The following is a 9,324-nucleotide window of genomic DNA, read 5'->3' on the forward strand; positions in this document are numbered from 1 at the left end:
TATAAAACCATTTTTCTTTCTGGAACTTGGAAAACAAAACAATATCAAAAAATGAGCTTTTCTAAATTAATCTGCTTTGCTTCTTAAACTAAATTCTTGTATCACTTCAATTTGAATTTGTTTTGTTCCCACTGGATGGTTTGGCTAACCATACTTTGGAATTTGGTGTGCCAGGACTCTTTTTGAAGAAATATCACTCAAGCAGTGAAGCCCATCTCCACATGATATTTTGTTGTAAGTACATAAATCAAATGATGCTTTACTGGAAATTGAGCAGTGCCTGGCATTAAATGATTGAGATGAAATGAATTTCTGCTGGGCATTAGGAACTTCACATTGATAATTTAGTTCTTAGAGTTTACAGGATATTAATCCAGTTTCATATTTCTCTTAAGTGAGATTCAGGATTATTGGTGAGCTAATTTAAATCTCAAGCTACAAAAGGTGAGGATAGTTTTTGGTTTTTAAACAGTACCTAATACAGTGTGGATAGTATTTAAAAGGTTTAAGATTTGCTCTATAAAGCTAGTTTAAAAAAAGTTAGTTGTTCTATGAAGTTAGTTTAAAGCAAGTACAAATGTGTCCCTGTAACGGCTTTAATCTGTTTCTCTAAATCCTGTTTCACTGCAGGTATATTTTTGCATGAACAGATAGTGGAAGGTGGATTTTTGTCTCCCCTAACACAATTTTACTGAAGAAAGCATTCTAGAATTCTACCAAATGTATAATTTTGTGATCTGATTGCACAGCTGCCCAAAAATTCCCCAAGTAACTGGAATATGTTGGAATGGGCACTGAAAGCAGTGGATTTTACTGGATACTCTAATGGGTACCTGTGACAGCATTCAGCATATGAACTAAGCTCATGACATATCTTGTTAGGTTCACCTTTTGAGACTGGTTTACCAGTAAAAGTCATCATATTTGAAATTTAAACTGCACCAATTTGGTTAAAACATTTACACCTGACAGACCCAATTGTTGGTTCACCAGTAGAAGCCAAGTGGAAATCCTACCTCCCCCTTCTCTTGTTGCCCATAATGTCTTTAAGATTTGTTTTTTCCCCCTCCTCCCCAAGGTTCTTACTTCTCAAATATTTCATTGTTGACTCTTCTGTTGAACAGTGGATCTTAATTTATGGAATTCCTTTACCTCAAATAAGTGACAGCATACAGGATTTTCTGAAGTCTGAGTCAATTAGGTTGAAACTGTTAATCCCAAGTGGCTTTCTCTTTGTATTTGGCTCTTATTCTGTGAAAATGCTGCTTGTCCATGAATATGATGTATGTTGAGACTGTAAAACCAAATGGAGAAAACTTGTTGAAAATAAAGCCTTTTTTTTATAAGAATCTGACAAAAATTATCCCTTTCCTTTAGACTGGATGCCGCTCTCTAAATATCTAGTGAGCACTTAGACTAAAGTTTCAAATTCTTATCTCTTAGGCTATTTTTTGAGTAATTTGTTTTTCAGAGCTGGTGAAGCATATCTTCAGCTAAAATAACCCCAGGCTCTCCATATTTACATGATCAAGTTGAATTTTAAGAGTGCAACTTGGGGTTATGAGTTCGGGAGGGTTGGTTTGGGTTCTTTCAATTGATAAATCTTTTGGTTAGGTTGTAAGGTTAGGAAGAGCCTGCAAATTTCTGTTGTGGTCTGCAGAGGACAAGAAAGCTCATTTTTACAGAAAGAATGTGTTTAATTGAAAAAAAATAGGTAATCAAAGAGGGTTATGTCTTTTTAAAGATAATTCCTCCTGGTGTTGCACCATTCAGGCTGCAAAATTTTGGGTGTTAATGATTGTAGCATCAGCACTTTAAACTGCATCTGTTGTCTTTAATACATTGGAAGTGAAACTGCTTTCATGGCAGCTGTGGGTAAATAATTTCATTCTCCTGACACTGCTGTACTGAAGATTCCCTAAAAACAGTCCTGGTCAGGAAAAGTTCCAGCTGAAAAGCAGAGCTGGGTTGGTGTTTAACTTTTAGCTGGTAAGAAAGTAATGTCTGAGTGGCAAGGCTGTCACAGGAGAGAATGTTTGTAGCTGCATTTATCACTTACTGCAAGGCTGGAGCTGAGCTGTGTTACTGTACAGTTTTACCCTGGAGCAATAGATTTCAGTTTTAAAAAATACCAAAATTACATCCAGATGTCTGTAGGAAAAAATTAATGTGTCTTCACGTTGAATTGATACCTGTTGCTTTCTAAAGCCATCCACAAGTATTTCAGAATTCATGCAATTAACTGGATTTTTATGAAGCATAAAATAATTTGAGTTGGAAGGGACCTTAATGACCATTATGTTCCAACCCCCCTGCCATGGGCAGGGACACTTTGCACTAGACCAGGTTGCTCAGAGCCCCTTCCAGCCTGGTCTTGAACACTTCCAGGGGCAGGGAGTGCACAGCTTTTCTGTGCAACCTGTGTGGCACTGTCAGTGGTGAGCGTGTCTCCAAATTGTTCTTATATTTTGTGTTAAATGCACTTGTATAAAAAATTCAGCGAATCTCCTCAGCTATGTAGACAGTCCCTCCTTGTCAGCAATGTGCACATAGCCAAAATCTTCTGATCCCATTAACCTTTCACGTTTCATTTTCTACAAAATTATAACCTTAGCAAGAAGAGCCACGAGCAAGAGGCCAGCACAGTCCCACTCTGCAGCCCTGTGGTCCTTCAGCAGCAGGTCCCTGTCTCCCTGCTGATGGTTTCTGCCAGGAGTGGAGTTAATTCAAGTGATCTCAAGTTTCAACTGTAAATTGGATGTGTGGTTCGGGTGGAACGGTGGCAGCCAAGAGCCCGGGTCAGCTGCCAGCAGCCTGGCTCAGGTAGCCAGCAGCTCGTTTGAGGTCTCAAAGGCTGGAGGGGGCAGGGTGTGCTTATCTCTGATTATCTCTGCTCAGATGCAAGTGCCAGCATTGGGTCAGATACTTTTGCATAATTTGTGTTGTTTGGGTGTTTGCTTTCCAACAAGATGGTTTCTACAGGAAGACTGATGAAGGGGTGGGATGTGAGTGAGGGGTGGGCAGCAGCTTGTGTGTGTGTGGCTGCCCCTTTGATCCAAGTGCCTTAACAACACTCGTGGAGCTGCTTTCCCTAGGAAGAGATAATTACTGTTATCCAGGTGTTCCTTTGGGACAAACCCGTGTGTTAATGACAAAGGTCTGCAGAATATTGTTTTACCAAGCACTGTAGGGCTCTTCTAGCTCTGCACTTCCATGACTGCACCTGTAGTTAAGTCTGGAGGAAAAAAATAGTTTCTGCTCTTGTTGAACAGCGAGACAAAGTGGGGAGAAAGGCAGCAGGCAGCAATGGAGTCTCCCTGCCTCCTTGTTTTTCAGGGAAAAGCCTTTAGTCTGCCAGGCTGAGCCCTGCTGTGCTTTTGCCAGCACCTGGCTTCATTTCAAGTCTTGCTACCTATTCAGCTGAATATTGGATGTGTTTCAGATCCTTCTCACTGTCTTCCTGGAGCTGTCTGGGATTCTGGCCAGGCAGAGGGAGGAAGGGAGGGAGCTGCTCCCACTGCAGGCTCTGCACCAGCCTGCTCCTCAGCCTGGGGGCTGGGGGAAGAGCCAAGGAGAACCACTGCTCCTCCCTTCTCTGCCACCCATTTCCTTGAGAGCTAATGCTGCTCCTGCCCGAGAGAGAAATGAGAGAGAACTTCACGGATCAGAAGAGTCCTGGATCATCCTTTCCCTTCCTCTTCAGTGAAGATGTAAAATGTTTTCTCTTGTGTTGTAGGAAAAAAGTCCTGGAGAGAGTTGATAAAGGGACTCTAGGCAGGACATGAAGAATTGATTTCTGGACAAAGCACCAGTGGAGAGTGAGCAGCCAGTCCTTACTGCCTTGGGGATTGCATGCAACAATAATTATTGCAGTGCTGGGCTGGAGATGGGTGAGGGAAGTTCCAAAGTCTCACCAGAATCTCACCAAGTAATAGTCTCGTTAATGTCTGGGCCATTTTTTCATTCTGCAAAGGTTTAACTTGTTATATTTTCTCCTTTCATGACCACAACAAAGAGATATTTAATTGACTTCCTTGCTCAGTCTCCAAGGTCTTTTGGACAACCCTGGGATTCTCAAGCACACATGTGGTGGCAGCTGTTACACCTCATCTTCAGCAAAGAGAACAGACCTGCAGTGCAGAGTCTATAGCAGCAAATTATATTATTTCTCCTTGTAGTACTTGCAGCTGATTTGAGCAAGGTTACTGACAGTCTGTTTTCTCTTCTCTGACAACTTCTTTCAGTCTTTACTCCTGGCCTGTATTTCTCTCTACAACTTCTCGTGTTCCCCAAGCCACGTCACACATGGGCCACGTCATTCCAGGTGGGACAAGGTACCTCCCACAGCACATGGGTGCTGGGAGTGCCATGTGTCCTGCAGCCTGGATCCCTGTTTGCTTAACCCTGTATGATGTTTGCTTTTTACACAACACCACGGCCTTTTTGACTCACATTGAGCCTGCCTGGCACTGTACTCATCCCTTCCACTCCACACAATTCCTGTCCAGGTAATGGCCACACAAGCAGATTATTCCTCCTGCCTGGCTGCAAAATTTAGCCCTTGCCCTTATTGGCCACCTTCCTCTTTTACTTTCTTTTCTGATTTCTCCTGTCTGCCAAAGATCATTTTGAAATACGATTCTGTTCAAATTGTGGCTTATCCCATGCAATTAAAATAAGGAGTGATTCTTTTTGGGCTGTGTTTTCCTCCCTTGGCATAAAAACATTTCCATGAACTTGTGCAATAGGCTTCTGCTCTCCCTTCCCAAAAGGGCTCTGGGTGCCACCAAAGCTCCATTGATTCTTTTGGTGACTTCAGTTGCTGCTCACAAAAAACTTTCTCCACTTGATCTCCTCCTTCAGTGATCTTACCACAACAGCATTTACCTTTTTCTCCCCATTTTTGATCACTGACTGTGCTTCTCCAAGGGGTTCCTCTCCTTGACCTTTCAGTCTTCAGCATGTCTACTTGTCACTGATACACAAAACATCATTCTCTGCTTGCCATTCCTAAAGAAGCTGTTTATTTCCATGTTAATATTCCAGCTGCTGTCACTTCACTGCTAGGCTGGTCAGATCATAATTTTGCTTTTATACCAGCCCTCACTGCAGCTCCTCTTGCCCCTTGCAAGAGAAAAAAAGCCAATCACTGCCAGATCTCAGGAAATGGATGAAGTGGCTCTCCTTATGAAATTGGTGCTGATTTATGGGAATTATTCTCAAAGCTGGGATGAGGAGTAATCTGTGTCCCACTGATTGGGCTAAGCCCTAATGGAGCAAATGAGTGCTGTGTACTATTTTCCAGACACCATGATTGATTTTAATGGCTTTTATACCAATGACACAGTGTGGGCTGGTGTTGCTGTGGAGATCTTTTAAATCAGTTTATTATGTATAACAAAATCAGTTTATTATGTATAACAAAATCAGTTTATTATGTATATCAAAACTCCCTTGCAGTGGAGAGAGACTTTCCAGAAGAGCATGTAGTGACAGGACAATGGGGAATGGCCTTAAGCTGGAAGAGGGCAGGATTAGATTGGATATTAGGAAGAAATTGTTCCCTGTGAGGGTGGGCAGGCCCTGGCACAGGTTGTTCACAGAAGATGGGGCTGCCCCATCCTTGGAAGTGTTCAAGGTCAGGCTGTTTGGGGCTTTGAGCCGCCTGGGAGAGGGGAAGGTATCCCTGCATGTGGAAGGGAGGTTGGAACTAAGACTTTCTTTAAGGTCCCTTCCAAACCAAACCATTCTTCACCTGGCTGCTGCCTTGATGGAGGAAATTGAATCTTGAGTGCAGAGCTGTGGTGCAATTACAAATCCCTCTAATTTGCCTCACACATTGTGTTCAGCTAGTTTCCAACACACTTGGAGCTGTCACTTGGTCTTACAAGTTTCTCTGAGGTGTCTGTCTTACATCTCCCAGGATCTGGCACATCCATCTGTGCTGGCAATTCCACACCTCGACACCCATCTGCCTGAAGTTGCAATGGTTGCTGCAAGGCTGGCACTTCTTCAGGCACAGCAGCTGACTCAGGGCCTCTTCTCCAGTCCCTCCTGAAAGGCATGGAAGGTATGGATATCCCTCCTTGGCTACTCGAGTAGTTTTGCATAAGAAGCATTCACAGAAGTGGTACAAAGCTTCTGTGCAATTAACAATCTGTTTAAACCACTAAAAAGCTGTACACACCTCTGTGAAAAACACATGTTAAAGACAAAAGAAACCCCAAAACTCTCTTTTTTTTCCTTCCAGCCAGCAAAGAGGCAACACCTCTTGCTGTTGCAAGCAAAACTGAGCTTCAGAGAAAAGATTCAGATTCTTGAAGGATCTCTCCAAGAAAAACCCATGTTAAGTGAAGTGCCTTTAAATGCCACAACAGTATTTACTGATGGCTCCAGGAAAACACACAAATCAGTAAGAACATGACATGACCAAACAACTAAAACATGGGAATCAGACAGTCAAAGGTTCTCCTCAAATTGTCAAATTAGCAGCAGTAGTCAGAGCATTTCAGCTATTTCAGGTGCCTTTCAATCTGATTACAGATTCTGCTTATGTAGCTAATGTAGTTAAAAGAATAGAAGGATCAGTCTGAAAGGATGTTAAGACAACCTCAACCACAAAATCTTAAATTAACAAACCGAAACCATTACAGCTACCACTGCAGTTTGTCAGTGCTTGCACTCCTTCTCTTCCAAATATTCATGGATTTTTGTATAGCTTCACCTCATGTGTGCCCTGGCATTCTCTGAGACCCAAATCAAAGGCCAGGCCTCCTTAACATCACCATTTTCACACTCTGTGCCATCCCATAATTTATCTGTACCAGATGAAAGCCACAATCTTATGCCACGTTTTTCCAACTGATGTTTTACCAGTGGGGCAGATGGTTACTCATGCAGATGTCACTTTATAGCATATTTCAGAGGCAGTTAACTAAGCAAACTATGATTTAGAGTTAATAATTGTTCTGTTTAGAACATTATTTATTTATTTATTTATTTATTAAATTTTTATTTCTATTTAGAACATTATTTTCTAGTAAACTCTTCTGTAGTAAAATTAGAATATGGAGGGTAGGGAAAAAACAGTGTCATTTCAATCAGAAATTGTATTTTGATGATCCTTGTGTGTCCCTTAAACTGAGAATTTTCTGTGACTGTCATTCTAGAATTTGTCATTGACGTGGATATTTCTATGCAGGTTGTGAATTTTTAACAATGTAATGAGACAGCTGATTCACTGCCTCTATTTATGGCAAATATAAAATATCTGGCTCTTTTCTTGATTTGTTTTTAGTTGCTCAGTGTTTTTCCTGCATTTTTTTTCATAAATTTCACCCCACAATCTAATCATGGTCCATTTTCTTACCAGAGAGACAAACTCTTGACTTTTTAATGCTGAAACTGGTCCCTCAGCTTTAGACTAGTCCCATCCAGTTGGAAAGTCTTTTCTGTCACTTTTACCACTTGATTAAAACATCCTATTTCTTATTTTTCCTATTTCTACAGCATGCAATATTCTCCAAATAGTTCCATATAACATATCCCATGTGCAGATGGAGACATGCAGCTGTCTCAACTCCTTCAATGGTCTGAAACTCATGGAACACTTCAGGGAGAATCTCATGTCCTAAAATAAACTACCTTGAACTGCTTTTCTCTGTATTAGTACTTTTTATAGATACAGAAGAAATTGTTGCTTGGACTTTCCAGAGCCACAGGCTGCATTCTTGAGGACCTTCTCTTTGCTAAGGCCTTTCAGTATCTTCTGCTTTCATGCAAAGATTTCTTTGGTTTTGTTTGGTATTTTTGTCTTGTTTTGTTTTTTTAAACTTTCTGAATAATCTAGAGCAACTTTTTAAGAATTACTCTGATATAATTTGCATGGAGTGTATTAAATTCACCTCACCCTGTGTTCTGCACCATCAAGCCCTGCTCACAGCAGTGAGGATGCAGCTGTTGTGACACTGAGCTGTTTCCCAGGTGAAAAACTCATGGCCACATTCTCAGATTGGCCTTAAGCTGAAGGAAGATTGGGTTTCAATACATATTAGGAAGAAATTCTTTACTGTGAAGGCGGTGAGGATCTGGCACAGGTTTCCTGAAGGTGTGACTGCCCCTGGATCCCTGGAAGTGTGTAAGACCAGGCTGGATGTGGCTCTGATCAACCTGGTCTAGTGGAAGGTGCCCCTGCCCATGACAGAAGGGTGGAACAGGAGGGACATTGAGGTCCCTTCCAACCCAAACCATTCCATGATTCACCAGGCTCCCTGCCCTGAGATGGGCATTTCAAGGGCTGCCTCCACCTCTCTCCCATCTTGCTGACCTGGGCAATGCCTGCACAACCCCAAGGTCTTTTTAGGGGGAGCAGCTGACTGCTGCCCCAGCATGAAGTCCCTCACAGACCCCTCAGCTGCAGCAGGAATGCCCCCCAAACCAGACAAGCAGCCACTACCACGGGCTGTGCTTGGGAGCCACTGACAGCCACATCTGTGTCCCCACTATGGTACTGCCCTTAGGGACCGAGTAAAACACCTTCCAAGGTGCCCTGGCAGAGCCCTTTCTCCGGGATCACAGGATCAATTAGGTTAGAAAACACCTCTGAGATCGTCAAGTCCAGTCTTTGAGTGATCTCCACCATGTCAAGTAGACCATGCCACTGAGTGACACCTCCAGTCTCTTCAGGGACAGTGACTCCACCATATCCTCAGCAGCCTATTCCAACATCTAATCCCGTGTTCTGTGAAGAACCTCCTCCTAATGTCCAACCTGAACCTCCCCTGCTGCAGCTCGAGGCCATTTTCTCTTGTCCTGTTGCTGTTTGCCTGGGAGAAGAGGCTGACTCCCACCTGGCTCCAACCTGTCAGGGAGCTTGATCATCCCTGAGCCTCCTTTTCTTCAGGCTAAACACCCCCATCTCCATCAGCCATTCCTCCTGCTCCAGACTCTTCACCACATCCCCAACCCTTCTCCAGACACGCTCCATCACCCCACTGTCCTCCCTGAACTGAGGCGACCAGAACTGGACACAGTCTCTGGAGGCCCTGGGGGTAAACCCTGGGTGTTCCTCCGGCTTTCCCTCAGCGATCCGGCCGGACATCGCCGGACATTGTCACATACTGTCGGGACATCGTCAGACATCGTCAGATACTGTCGGGACATCCCCGGACCTCGCCGGACATCCCCGGACATCCCCGGGCGCTCCGGCCCCGCGCACCACGCTCCCATTGGCTGACTCGGAGTGGCCAACGCCCCCGCGCTGACCAATCAGCGCTCGCCGCGCCGCTCCCGCCCCTCCCGGGAGGGGTGGGGAGGGGCCGGGGC

The 9,324-nt window shown here is 43.7% G+C and overlaps 1 long non-coding RNA gene across 1 annotated transcript; it reads left to right on the forward strand.

Annotated features, from left to right (window-relative positions):
- The first annotated feature begins 4,223 nt into the window (after positions 1 to 4,223).
- On the forward strand, positions 4,224 to 7,649 carry LOC132324074 (uncharacterized). Its single transcript, XR_009485511.1, has 3 exons — positions 4,224 to 4,508; positions 5,924 to 6,070; positions 7,510 to 7,649. It is a non-coding gene; the product is annotated as an uncharacterized LOC132324074 (long non-coding RNA).
- Positions 7,650 to 9,324: the final 1,675 nt, after the last annotated feature.

This window comes from Haemorhous mexicanus, chromosome 2 (assembly GCF_027477595.1).
Source record: "Haemorhous mexicanus isolate bHaeMex1 chromosome 2, bHaeMex1.pri, whole genome shotgun sequence".
Classification (NCBI taxonomy): Eukaryota; Metazoa; Chordata; class Aves; order Passeriformes; family Fringillidae; genus Haemorhous; species Haemorhous mexicanus.